Source organism: Dipodomys ordii, unplaced genomic scaffold (genome assembly GCF_000151885.1).
Source record: "Dipodomys ordii isolate 6190 unplaced genomic scaffold, Dord_2.0 Scaffold158, whole genome shotgun sequence".
Taxonomy (NCBI): domain Eukaryota; kingdom Metazoa; phylum Chordata; class Mammalia; order Rodentia; family Heteromyidae; genus Dipodomys; species Dipodomys ordii.
The window spans coordinates 1807458-1821442 of record NW_012267374.1 but is presented as its reverse complement, the minus strand read 5'-3'; the positions used below and the strand labels follow the sequence as shown (position 1 = coordinate 1821442).

The following is a 13985-nucleotide window of genomic DNA, read 5'->3' as shown; positions in this document are numbered from 1 at the left end:
CTTTCTTTCTTTCTTTCTTTCTTTCTTTCTTTCTTTCTTTCTTTCTTTCTTTCTTTCCTTCTTTCTTTCTTTCTTTCTTTCTTCCCTCTCTCCCTCTTTCTTCCTTCCTTCTTTTCTTCCTTCTTTCTTTTTTTCTTTCTATACTTTTTGTATTTGAACTCAGAGTCTCACATTTACTGAGCCTGTGCTCTATTTCTAAACGTTATCTCTAGGTCTTTATTGCACTGATTCTTTGGAATAGAGTCTCACTTTTTCCCTGGACCTTCACCTGGACTATGATCCTCTTATTTTACATATCCTTTATAGCTGGGATGATAGGCACATAGCACCAGGCCCAGATTGTTCCGCTGAGATAGTCTCATAGATCTTTCTGTCTGGGCTGGTTTATAATGGCAGTCCCCTGGATCTCAGCTGGGGTGACTGGTGTATATCATTGTATCCAACTGTAGGCTGACAAAGAATCTCCAGTGTATAGTATACCTGAGCTGGCCTCAAACTACATTCTTTTTGGGTTTAGCCTTTCAAGTAGGTAGGGTTACAGGCATCAGCCACTGTGCCTGCCTTTTCCTTTTCTTTTTTGAAGGTGGGGAAGTGTTTTTCTTTTTTAATAAGAATAGTAGCCTTAATGAATTAATGACCATTAATGGCCATTTTAATGACTTTGTCTTAAGTTCATAACATCTATAATGATCTTCTTTCTAATGAGAATGCATTCAGAGGTACTAGGGTCCAGCACGTCAACCTGTCCCTTTTTTTTGGGTTGGGGGAAATAGTTTGACTCATAACATCTGGCAGCCAGCCAGAGCTCCTAGGGTTTCACATCACACAACTGTCTTTGACTCTTCTTTCATGCAGTGCTACCCAATTGAAAAAAATGTTCCAGGATTTAGATAATATTAACAGAATCCTAAACTAAAAAAAAAATCTAAGAAATTGGGATGTGGCTCAAGTAGTAGAGCACTAGACTTGAATAAAAAAGCTAAAGGGTAGCACACAGGCCCTGAGTCAAACCTCAGTATGGAGAAAGAGAGAGAGAGAGAGAGAGGGAGAGACAGAGACAGAGAGACAGACAGAGACAGAGAGATGCAGACAGACACAGAGAGAGAGACAGAGACAGAGAGAGACAGAGACAGAGACAGAGACAGACAGAGAAACCAAACCCCAAACCAAACCCCAAGCCAAACAAAAATATCTAGTTAATTTCTGCTTGATGACCATGAATTCCTTTTAGGAATAGAAAGTATTAGCATAATCTCCTCTTATCTATGGTTCTAGTTTTGGATGTTTTAGTTCCATGTACTTAACCACACTCTGAAAATATTAAATGGACAGTCCAAAACACAAGTTTTAACTTGTGCACCTTATGAGTATTGTGAAGCAATACTCATATTGTCAAGTTCCATCTCTCTTGGAACTTTTGCCATCTCTTGTGCAAAGTGTCTGTACTTTGTGCATGCATCCATTAGCTCCTGATAACCTCATGGTTATCTTTTTTTTTTTTGCACTTGTGTTAGTACTGGGACTTGAACTCAGGGCCTGGATGCTGTCCCTTAGCTTTTCCTTTCAAGGCTGGTGCTCTACCATTTGGGCCACACCCTCACTTATGGGTTTTTGTTGCTTGATTGGGCTTTCCTTGTGGGGCTGGCTTTGAACTTCAGTCTTCACATTTCAGCCTACTAATAAGGTTACAGGCATGAACCATTGGCACCTGGCCATCATGATCATTTTGACTGTTGTATTACTGCAGTATTTCTGTGCCATCTGAAGTTTTAGGAATCCATTAAAGTCTTGGAACATAACCTCTGCAGATAAGCAAGAATTACTGCATTTTATGGGAAAAGAAAATCTGAATTCTTATCTTCTTTATAAACTGAGTCCAGATTGCTCAAATGCCTGAATTCAGAAGGCTTCTTCTATATTTATGGGAATCCAAATGCTGGAATTATAGTTAATTTTTTTTTGTTCTCAGTATAATGTTGGCTATTGATCTTGATGGCACCACGGAAAGCTGGTTTCTTCTTTGCTTTAAAGAAGTCTTTGTAGTGTGCAAGGTTTCCAACAGAATAAATAAGATATTGTCCATCTTCAAATGACATTTACCCTTGTTTTTCCTCCAGAGGTAGAGAAGTTCCAACACAAACTGTTTTTGCTTGTGGCAAGACATAATTTAAGAGGACATACTTCACCAAATAGAAGAGAGGTTAAAGATACAGAAGATGAGAGGAAAGAAAGATAAACCTAGAAGATAGCAATATTCCTGCTGCATTCATGGTAGAATTCATTCTGTTACTGAGAAATGGATAATATTTGTTTGATTTTTATTACTTTTTTGGTGTTAGTCCTGGGGCTTGAGCTCAGGGCCTAGGCACTGTTCCTGAGGTTTTTTTTTTTTTGCTCAAGGCTGGTGACCCACAGCTTCACTTCCAGCTTTCTAGTGGTTAATTGGAGATGAGAGTCTCACAGACTCTCCTGCCTGGGCTGGCTTTGAACCGTGATTCTTAGATCTCAGCCTTCTTTGTAGCTAGAATTACAGATGTGAACCACTGGTTTCCAACAATCTCAGTACTTTTTAATACTCTTTTACACTTAATTCCATGTTTTTTGTTTCTAATCCCTTTTCACAGAAAAGTTTATATCCCAAAATTGATGGTTGAAGATTGAGATTGTTGCACTGATGTGGACACAATGGTTGCTAAATTGCCTGAGATCATAGAACATTTCACTGGCCCAAACTCAGAGAAATCTTTACATATTCCCAGGGAGAAGTACCACAATCTGATAATGTTTCATGTCTTGCAGCGGTTATGTCTTGTCAGAGAATGGACACATTGATGCAAATTATTCAATGCTACTTAATAAGCTTAGAATAGCTTTGCCTGGCCCAAATTTTCTTAATGGAGACCCAGAAACATAATAAATCAAAGAAAGGTTGGATAAATGGGATTGCATGAAGCTGCAGAGCTTATGCATGGCAAAGGACAGAGCAATCAAGATCAAGAGAAAGCCCAAGGATTGGGAGAAGATCTTCACTAGCCATACAACGGACAAGGGTCTCATATCTAAAATATACCTGGAACTCAAAAAAATTAAATCCCCCATCAACAAATCCTCAAAGAAACAACTGCCTGATAAACACATTGGCTGAAGACTTAAAGAGAAACTTCTCTGAAGAGGAAATAACAATGGCCAATAGACAGATGAAGAAATGCTCAACCTCTCTAGCGATAAAAGAAATGCAAATCAAAATAACATTGAGATTCCACCTCATGCCAGTTTGGCTATAACTAAGAACTCTAATAACAACAGATGCTGGAGGGGATGTGGACAGAAGGGAACCTTACTGCATTGTTGGTGGGAGTCCAAACTTGTTCAACCACTTTGGAAAGTAGTATGGAGTTTCCTCAAAAGACTCCACATAGAGCTCCCCTATGATCCAGCAATCCCACTTTTGGGCATTTACTCAAATGATCACAAACAAGACCATACTAAAGCTACCAGCACAACTGTATTTATTGCAGCATTATTTACCATAGCTAAGATATGGAACCAACCCACATGCCCCTCAGTAGATGAATGGATCAAGAAACTGTGGTATAAAATCATTTAAATAGGGATACAGGTGGACCCATTGCAACAATGAGATGTATAAGTTGTTATGTCGAAAACGAACTTTACAACTTTGGTAGGGAGGGGAGGAGAGTGGGGAGGAGGTTTTGGGGAGGGGTGGGAGAAGGATGGGAAGGTATGGGAAGGGGAAACAATGGAGGAGGCTACAATGTTTGATAAGAAATATGCTCATTATCTTGCCTATGTAATTGTAACCTCTCTGTACAGTATTTTCACAATAAAAAAAGAAAAAGAAAATGTGGTATATATACACAATGGAATTCTATGCCTCTATTAGAAAGAATTACATTGCCCCATTTGTTAAGAAATGGAAAGACTTGGAAAAAATATTATGTGAAGTAATCCAGGCCCAAAGAAACATAGGTCCCCATCAACTCTTGGTGCATATTGTTTATTCTGATTGAAACCATTAGCAGTTAATTTTGAGTTTTACCCATCCTTCGAGGTTCTTCTCTTTCATGTGGACTGCAAGGGATGACTCTAAGTTTAGCTTTGTGGTGATCTATTTACTTAAAAAAAAAGGCAAAGAAAATTTTAATATTGACATAGACACCATCTTTTTTCAGATTTCTTTCTGTTTCATATTTCTTTCTCTCTTGTCAAAGACTAGCATACTAGTCTTTTTTGCCCACACAAGTACTAAAGATGATGGGGGCACATTATATTGGCCAGGAGGCTCTGATGGAAGAATGTTCTGAGTGAATGTGTCACAAGTTCCTTCAGCCAATAGTAGATGGATCTTAGAGGAATAAGCCAATAACAGATCCCCATCCCCTGATGCACTTCTAATTGAACTTCCTTAAAGTAAACATTTGAACATCAACGAACAGCTTGTATTTGCCTCTGTAAGACAAGTCAAGGAGCCAGGAACATTTTTCAAGGTCACAGTCCTGAGCTGCTTCAGCAACATTCTATACATTCCAAAAAAAAGGTGACATCATTCTGGCTTTCCCATATAGATATTCAATTCTAAAGCTTGATGAATCTCAGTTTTGAAATTTTTATTTTATTTATTTTTAAAGTTTTTAATTATTCTAAGCATGAGGTACAGAGGGGTTACAGTTATGAGTCTCACTTTTAAGTTTTGGCTTTAGCATTCTCTTCAACACTTTCTTTCATCTTCAAGGCTGACATCATGAGGGCGTTTAAAATAATGATTCCAGTGGGGGGGGGGGAATCACACTGTCAGGCTGGTAATTGCCAGCAGGTTCACCTTTCCTCTTACATCTTGAACTTGCAGGTTTACAGGCAGGCACCTCGTGTTCCTGCTTTGGTTGCAATTGTAGAGGCCGTGGTTGTTCTTGTAGTTTGGGATGTCTGAATGGGTTTCTCATTCAACTTCAATTGCTGACCTTGGGCAGAGAACATTATCACAGTGGTGTTCCTTTTCATCTCAGTTGCACACTTAACAGGTCTGGTGTAAGTTTCTGTTGTCACTGTAGGTTTCTCTAAAAGTGACAGAGGGCCCTCGTAGAAATCACAATACGTATTTCAACCATTTTCCCCTAACATTGGAGCCTCTGTTAGCATGTAACATTCATCCGGAGCATAGAGGCAACCATCTGACCAGTATTGCTAATGCATTGTAATGCCAGCAGCCTCCAGCTTGCCTGTTTCTGATGAGCCACAATGCATGGTAGCATTCTACTTCATGCTACCAGTTTCTGTTTCAGCTGAGAATATATTGAGACTATTAATAAGAAAAGTTGAAATTATAGTGTGTTTCCCTTTCATTTAAGAGAAGTCTGGAAGTAGGCAGTTTAGGTCAAAACTTGGTTTTCTATCCTATTTATCTTCTATGCTCTCTTTAAATCATAATAGATACTGAAAATCTGCTTTTGCTGGACAACTCCAACTTCTTATAGGGGCCCAGGAATTAACTAATAGAAAGGCAAAAGCTAGACATCCCAGTCTCCATTTTATGTCTATGTTCTTTGCTGTGAGCTCTTCCCGTCTGTAATAACTTGGCAGTAATTTTGGAATCATGGAAAGACCAGATGGGAAACTAAGACCATTAGCCAGGTGTCAACGTCTCTTCTGGTAAGAAGGTTTCACCTGACCAATACTGAAACAATGAATTGCCAGGCCACCTGTGGTTCTCACCAGCTACTTATACCCATTAGAACATACCCAGGACTGGCTCTGTTTAATAATTTTGCATACCTCGTCATCTGCTCTCAATTTTTCCCAGATGTCTGTATGAGGAAGCTGCTTGAAATGCAGCTTTCTTACAGCTGCCTATGACACTTAAACCTTTCTTTGCCCACCATTACTACTTGTCTTTTTATTGGGAGTATTGGGGGCAGTGGTTAGACCTAACCTAAGGAACTCAGAAATTTGTACCTGGAACTAAAATAACAAGATTCTAGCTCTCAGTATGATTCCTGGTTCAAAATGGCAGCTGGAGTTCCAGATATTTTGTCCAAGTATTTTTAATACAAAAAATGTGCAAGCACATTTTCTTTAATGAAAAAAGATTGCAGGAGACAGGTGACAAAAGGCTTCTTTCCTCACACAGATTGCCTTCTTAATACTGGGTAGAGAATATGGCTTCCAGCTGCTGTTCTGAAACTTATAATGAAATCAAGATTCTGTTCATAGGGCCAGAAGAAACTGGATATTAGAAAACTATCATACTCTCCTAGGCATTTCTACTGCACTCAAGTGTCTTTATTCCAAATAGTAAAACATATTGCCTTATACCTGTAATCCTAACAACTCAATAGCCTGAGATCTGAGGAATGTGTTTTGAAGTCAGCCTGGGCAGGAAAGTTTCTCCAACTGAACAGCAAAAAACCAGGAGAGCTGTGACTTGAGTGGTAGAATGCTAGCCTTGAGCACAAAAGCTCAGGAACAGTGCCCAGGCCCTGAGGTCAAGCCCCAGGACTGGCACACACACACAAATATATACTGAATATGTAATTTATGAACATAAAACAAAAATGTACAAAACCAATCATATAAAATTAATGATTTATGTTAATAAAATAATGAGAATAATCTAATACCCAGAGCTAGGTATTATATTACTAACCTACCCACCTACCTAGATGTATGTACATATATCTATAATTGTTGTTATATTTTTCCATCTGTTTTTATGTTAAGCTAAAATGAATTCATATTGGTAGTAGACTTTAATTCTTACCTGGTTTTGTCTAGTTGGAGCAGATTTTATATAATTTTGAGTTTATTAAGTCATTTCACCCAAAACTCTCCTAAATCCTAAGAGAATACCAATATTATTACTAATGAACAGTTTAAAATGGATTCATAATTATAACTTATTATGATATGTTTGATTTTTCTGTTTTGATTAGAGTATTTAGAATAATGAAAATATATACCTATTTCATAGGACTCAGAGCAACCTGATTTATTTAAAATTAACTGAAAGTTTATACTTTACATTATCTATCTATCTATCTCTTTATATTACATTTCTTTATTCACTCATGAGTTAAAGGTCACCCAGGCAGATTTCATAGCTTGGTTATTGTGAATAGTGCTGCATTGAACATAGTATGCAAATGTTTCTGTTACATTTTGACTTTATTCCTTTGGTTATATGCTCAAATGTGGTATTGTTGGATCATATAGTGGTTCCATTTTCATATGGTCATTTCCATTTTTTTGGGTAAATATCTGTACGGATTCACACAGTAGCCACAGCAATAGCATACCACCAACAGTGTATGGATATTCCTTCTCCCTGTGACCTCATCCAGCATTTGTTGTTATTTGTTTTCTTGATGATGGCCATTTTGAATGCATGAGATAAAAATCTCAGTTTCATTTTGAGTTTCACTTCCTTTATGGCCAGCAACATTAAACACTTCTTCATGTATTTGTTCTATTACTATAGTTGTTGTTGTTATTGTTATTATTATTATTCCAGTCCTGGGATTGAATTCAGAACCTTTTGCCCCTTTAGTTGGCTTTTTTTGCTCAAGGCTGGCACTCTACCACTTGAGACATACTTTCACTCTACTTTTTTTTTTTTTGAGAATTTTCTATTCTATTATTTGGATTGTTGGTTCTTTTGGAGTTTCATTTTTGAGCTTCTTATATTTTCTGGTTATGAATCCTTGGTCAGATGAAAAGTTGACCAAAACTTTAGGTCATCTGTTCATTTTACTGTTTCCTTCATTGTTCAGAAGTGTTTTAGATTAATGTAGTCCTATTTGCCAATGCTGCTCTTATTTCCTGGATTATTGGAGTTCTATTCAGGAAGTTGCCTGTACTTCAAGAGTTTTTCTATGTTTTCCTGTAATATTTTAAAAGTCTTACATTAAATCTTTAATCTGTTTGAATTGATTTTTATTTATTTATTTATTATTATTTTTGGTTCCAGTCGTGGGGCCTGAACTCTGGGCCTGGGCGCTGTCCCTCAGCTCTTCAGCTCAAGGCTAGCACTCTACTTCCGGCTTATTTCCTTTTTTTTTGCTTATGTGGTGCTGAGGAATCGAACCCAGGGCCTCATGCATGTGAGGCAAGTGCTCTACCACTGAGCCACCTTCCCAGCCCCTGAATTGTTTTTTAGTGCAGGGTTCTAGGCAGGTATCTAGTTTCAGTCTTCTATATGTAGATAGCTAGTTTCCCACACTATTTGTTGAACAGACTGTCTTTTCTCCAATATATGTTTTTGGCACCTTTGTAAAATGCATATGACTGTAACTGTGGGCTTATTTCTGGGTTGTCTTCTATTTTATCTCATTGGTTTAAATGTCTGCTATTTATTTATTTATCTCAGAATACTTTTTATTTTGTATTTTTTGTATTCCTGGGGATTGAACTCAGGGCCTTACATTTTCCAGGAAAGTACTGTATCTCTTAAGTCATACCACAAGCCTCTTTCAGTATTGGTTATTTTTGAGGCAGGGTCTTGCTTTATGTATGGGCTGATATCCACTTCCCAAGTTGCTGGGATTATAGGCATGAACCACCACATCTGGAACTGGTAATTTTTAATGATACCTTTAAATATTGTATTAGCATATATTGATTGTACAGGGGAGTGATTCATTATATATTTCCCTGTATGCATTATAGTATCCCCTGTTCAGTTTTACCCCCTTTAACAACATCCTTCATCTTCTTAAAATGATTTCAATGGCTTTCATTGTTTCATTTTGATACATCCACATAATATATTTCAACACAGGCACTTACAGCGCGCGCACACACACACACACACACACACACACACACACACACACACATCATGATGGTAACTCTGGGAATGCTTGTGGGTTGGGGATAGGGAGAAAATGAAAGATGGAGAGTACTATTGAAATACACTGTGTTTTTACATATGAAGATGGCTGAAGAAATCTCAGTGAAAGCTGTTGAAAAATAGAGGGGAACAGAGGACATGGAAAGACAGAGCAATAGAAGAGTTAACTTGATTAAAGTGTTACATTTGCATCTGGAAATAGGATGAATAAATCTCTTTGTACCTTTAATATACATTAAAGAAAATGAATATTAAGAACATATACGACGTTGTATTCAGAGGTAGTCATTAGTGGAAGGGAGAGGATAAATGGAGAAGGTGAATACATGTTTGTTTTTGGGTCATTACCATCATACTGCTTTTTTTTTTTGTCCATTGTGGGTCTTGAACTCTGGGCCTGGGTGCTGTCCCTGAGCTCTTCAGCTCAAGGTTAGCATTCTTGAGCCACAGCATCACTTCGTTTTCTAGTGTTTTATTTGAGACAACAGTCTCATGGACTTTCTTGCCCAGGCTAGCTTTGAACCATGATCCTCAGATTTCACCCTCCTGAGTAGCTAGTATTACAGGCGTGAGCCACCAGTGCCCTGCTTGCATTTTTAAGTTATTAGCATTAACTAGTTGTACAATAGGACTTCAACTTGCTATGTCAGTTTATGAGTAAAAATGCATGTTGATCAATGTCAAAATGGAGAGTATGACTATGTATATTTTTTAACTTAAATTTTACTGTAAAGATGATGCACAAAAGGATTACCATTTTTCATCAGTAAGGTAATGAGTATGTTTCTTTTTGAGCAATTTATAGAGGTCCTTCACCTCTTTGGTTAAGTTAAATTCCAGGTAGTTTTTTGAGGCTAGTACAAATGGAGTTGCTTTCCTTATTTCAGCCTCACACTTCTCGTTGTTGTATAGAAAAGCTACTGATTTTTTATTTGTTTATTTTTTATTGTAAAAATGTTGTACAGAGGGGTTACAGTTACATAGGTAGGGTAATGAGTACATTTCATAGCGAGCATTGTTACCACCTCCTTTATTTTCCCTCTACCATTTCTTTCCTCCTGGCCTCCCCAACTCATCCTGCCCCTCCTACCCGAACATTGTGACATTTGTTTTCAATATGGGGTCCTGTGCATCACAGTGAGTCAGCCTGCATCCCCATTTAAGCGATCTGCAATATCCCTTCCCCTCCCCAAATTACAAAAATGTATATTCCAGATGCAGAACACTGGCATCAAATCTAGTGAGCACAGGGGTTATACCATGGGGGAAGAACATACAATAGAAACAAAAGAATCACATAGTGCATTGTAAATACATTAAAAACACTAGCAAGCAAGAAAAAAAAACCCTCTTATGTCCCTATCTTGGGGTACATTTTGCTTAACATCCTCTTATATGTTCTTATGTACATGGCCTTTGACCTTCTCTGCTTGTCCTAGACATGTACTAGTCACTGCAAACAAGGGAAACCATGGCACCTATTTTGTTAGGAAATAGAAAGACTTGGAAAAAATTATATTGAGTGAAGTAAGCCAGGCCCAAAGCTACTGATTTTTGAGGGTTAATTTTATACTCTAGTTTGCCAAAGTTTTGGGTCAGCTCGAGTAACTTGGAAGCAGAGTCTATGGTGTTCTTTCAATACAGGATCATGTCATCTGCAAAGAGGAAGAGTTTTATTCCTTCTTTTCCTATTTAGATCCCCTTTCAGTTTGTTTCATGCCTTATTTCTCTGGCTAGGAATTCCAACAATACATTGAACGGGAGTGGATAAAGTAGACATCCTTGTCTTATTCCTGATTTTAGAGGAAATGGTGTTAACTTTTCACCATTAAGTATAATGTTAGCTGTAAGTTTATCATATGCAGCTTTTATTATACTGAGGAATGTTCCATGGATTCCTAGTTTCTCTACAGCTTTCATCATAAAGGGGCGTTGGATCTTGTCAAATGTTTTTTCTGCATGTATTGAGATGATCATGTGGTTCTTGTCTTATTCTTGGTTCATGTAGATGTCTGTTAAGTCTAGTTGGTGGATGTAATTACTAATTTCTGAGGTTTTTGTTTTGAGTTTTTGCCAGGTTGATCTATCCAGAGGCAACAATGGTTTGTTAAAGTCACCAATGATCAATGTGTTTGGATCTATGTGTGTTTTTAGGATAAGTGGTATTTGTTTGATAAAGTTGGGTGCTCTGATATTTTGTGCATAGAATAGTTTATAATGGCCTTCTTTATCTTTTCTCACTAATTTTATTTTGAAGTTATTTTATATGATATTAGGATTTCAACTCTGGCCTGCTAATGGGGGCCATTTGCTTGATAAATTTTATTCCAGCCTTTCACTTTCAGAATATGTTTGTTTTTGTGGGCAAGATGTATCTTTTGAAGACAGAAGATGGAAGGATCTTGCTTTTTGATTCAACTAGTCAATCTATGTTATTTAATTGGAGACTTAAGTCCATTAATATTCAGACTTAGGACTGAAAAGATTTGGTTTGGTGGTCCCTGCCATGTTATCCATCTTCTGAGGGGCAGTGCTTCATTATGTCTACTATATTTATCTGATTCTCTGGTAAGGGGTTGTTTCTTTGCCAACAGAATGTTCTTGTTGGTTTTCTATGTCTTCAAGTATCTTCTGTAATGATGGTTTGATAGAGATAAATTATTTCAATTTTTCCTTACTCTGGAAGGTTTTTATTTACCCCTTGATTATGAAGAAGTGTTTAGTTTGATACACTATTCTTGGTTGGTACTTATTTGTCTATAAGGCATGGCATACCTCATTCCAGGCTCTCTTTGCATTCATGGTTCAGCTGGGAAATTTGTAATTATTCTGATTGGTTTTCCTTTATAGATAATTAATTGTTTCTCCATGACAGCTTTCAGGATCGTTTCCTTGGGCTTTATTGATCCTGTTCAGATTACAGTGTGGCAATGGGATATTCTGTTCTGACCTAGTCTGTTTGAGGTTCTAAAGGCTTCTTACATTTGAGTGGCCCTATCCTTTTGGATGTTTGGGAAGTTCTCTGCTAGAATTCCTACCACTTTAACTTCCTTCTCTGCACCTTCCTCAATAACTATTAGCTTTCACTTAGGTTTTCTGATTGAGTCTTGAAGCTACTATAAGGACAATGCCTGTTTCTTGGATTTGTTGTGAATAATTGTCTGTTCTTTCTCTATAATATCTAGACTATGCTCACTTCCAGAGATTTGTCTTCTGTGTTGTCTAATCTGCTGTCAAGACTTTCTACTTTTTTTTTAAATTTCCCTGCCTTCTAATTGATCAATTTTTTAATGGGTCAGTCTCTTCATTGAAGCTTTGTTTTACCTCACCTACTTCTTTACTTTCTTGATTTGATTTTCAGTGTCTTCGCTCATATACTTTAGCTGAGTGACTTATTTCATTGGACTCCTTTTCCTTCTCTTGTAATTAATTTAGCTCTCTGTGGATTCCATGAATTCTTCTAATAATCTTTTGCTTGTCTTATCACGCTCAAGCATAGCCTTGTACAGGCTTTCTATCTTTTCATTCAACATATTTATTAGCAGTGTTGCAAAAGCATTTTGAGAATTATCTTCTAGATCTTTCATTGACAGTTGTATTGCCTGATTATTTTGAGTGGGAATTGAGGTTCCTTGACTTGCCTCTTTCCATGTTTCTATGGTTTGTTCTGCCCATTTGGAATCAAAAGCAAATCCAATACCACAACAGAACACAATTTTAAGCCCAAACCAACCAAGAGCCCAGTGATTGCACAGACGTTAGAGGTTCAGAATTACAGATATGTATTCCCCTATTAACTCCACTTTTGTTTGTTTTTGGGTAGAGTATTGTGGTTTAGGAAAGGAAATTATATATAGTTGTTGCCAGTAAGCATATCTGTTGTAAGCAATGAAACAATCTGAACCAAAAGGATAACAGGATGAGCTAAAAAACAGTCTAACTCACAAACAAACAATTAAGGAACAACAGACTAAAGAAAATGAAGATGACAAGCACCAAAAATAAGGGAAAATAAGTTGAAGTGAAATTAAAAGAAGTACTAAGAGATATAATGAAAAACGGAGGGAGGAGCAAATAAGAACAGAGGAATAAAGAAAGGTAAAGAAGCAGAAGGAAGAGACCTAAGACCTAACATTAAAAAAAACTTAAAAAATTATATATAAAAATAAAAATTTTAAATAATAAGAAAAATAGAGAAGTAGAAAATTGAGCAATCAAAAATATAGCCAGGATTAAGTATGCACACAATTAAGTGGCCTAGTAATCACTGTAGATTGTATATCAAAAACTAAACAAAACAGCAATGAAAAAGAAAAAGAAAAAGAAAAAATTGTTCTCCAATTTGTTAGGGAGATCTTGTGTATCCCCCTCACTGCTATTCAGTCTCCTGATGGAGTCATTGAGTTCCTTGCAGTGGTCAGCTTTCCTTGTAGCGTCGTTGATTCAGAAGCCTTGTTGAAATGGGGTGTGGCTGTTACCCAGATTCCCACATTCAGGCCTGTCTGGACCTTACTTACTTTATTTATTTATTTAATTTTTATTTATTTTTTATGAAAATACTGTACAGAGGGGTTACAATTACATGGGCAAGATAATGAGTACATTTCTTATCAAGCATTGTAGCCTCCTCCTTTGTTTCCCCTTCCCATCCGTTCCCATCCTCCCCCCCACACCCCCATCCAATCCTCCTCGCCCCCCCTCCCACCAAAGTTGTAAAGTTTGTTTTAGACATAACAACTTGTACTTCTCATTGTTGCAACATGGACATTACTTTTAACTCAAAGTGAACAGAGGAATTCTCAAATCAGTTTGTTTGAGAGAAAAGAATAAAGGTCTGCCTTACCAACTTAGAGGTTTTATAGGCATCCGCTCAGCCTTAACTTGGTGGAAGGCGGAGGGGGGGGATTTGCTTTGAGTGGTAGAACAGGGAGTAGTTGGCTCTGCAGTGAGCTTGGGTCTGGGCAGTACACTGGCATCTGGAATCAGTGGCTCCCCTCAAGGCAGCTAGCTCCCAACCCCGCCTCCCCTTTTAGTCCATTCTGAAATTGCCCTCAGCTTTTACAACCTGCCCAGTTTGTGTGTGTGTGTGGGGGGGGGGCTGGGCTGGCTGCAAGCTAAGCTT

The 13985-nt window shown here is 37.6% G+C and overlaps 1 pseudogene; it reads right to left on the bottom strand.

Moving 5' to 3' along the window:
• Positions 1–13985, bottom strand: part of LOC105998195 — a 154416-nt pseudogene that overhangs the window by 13535 nt on the left and 126896 nt on the right.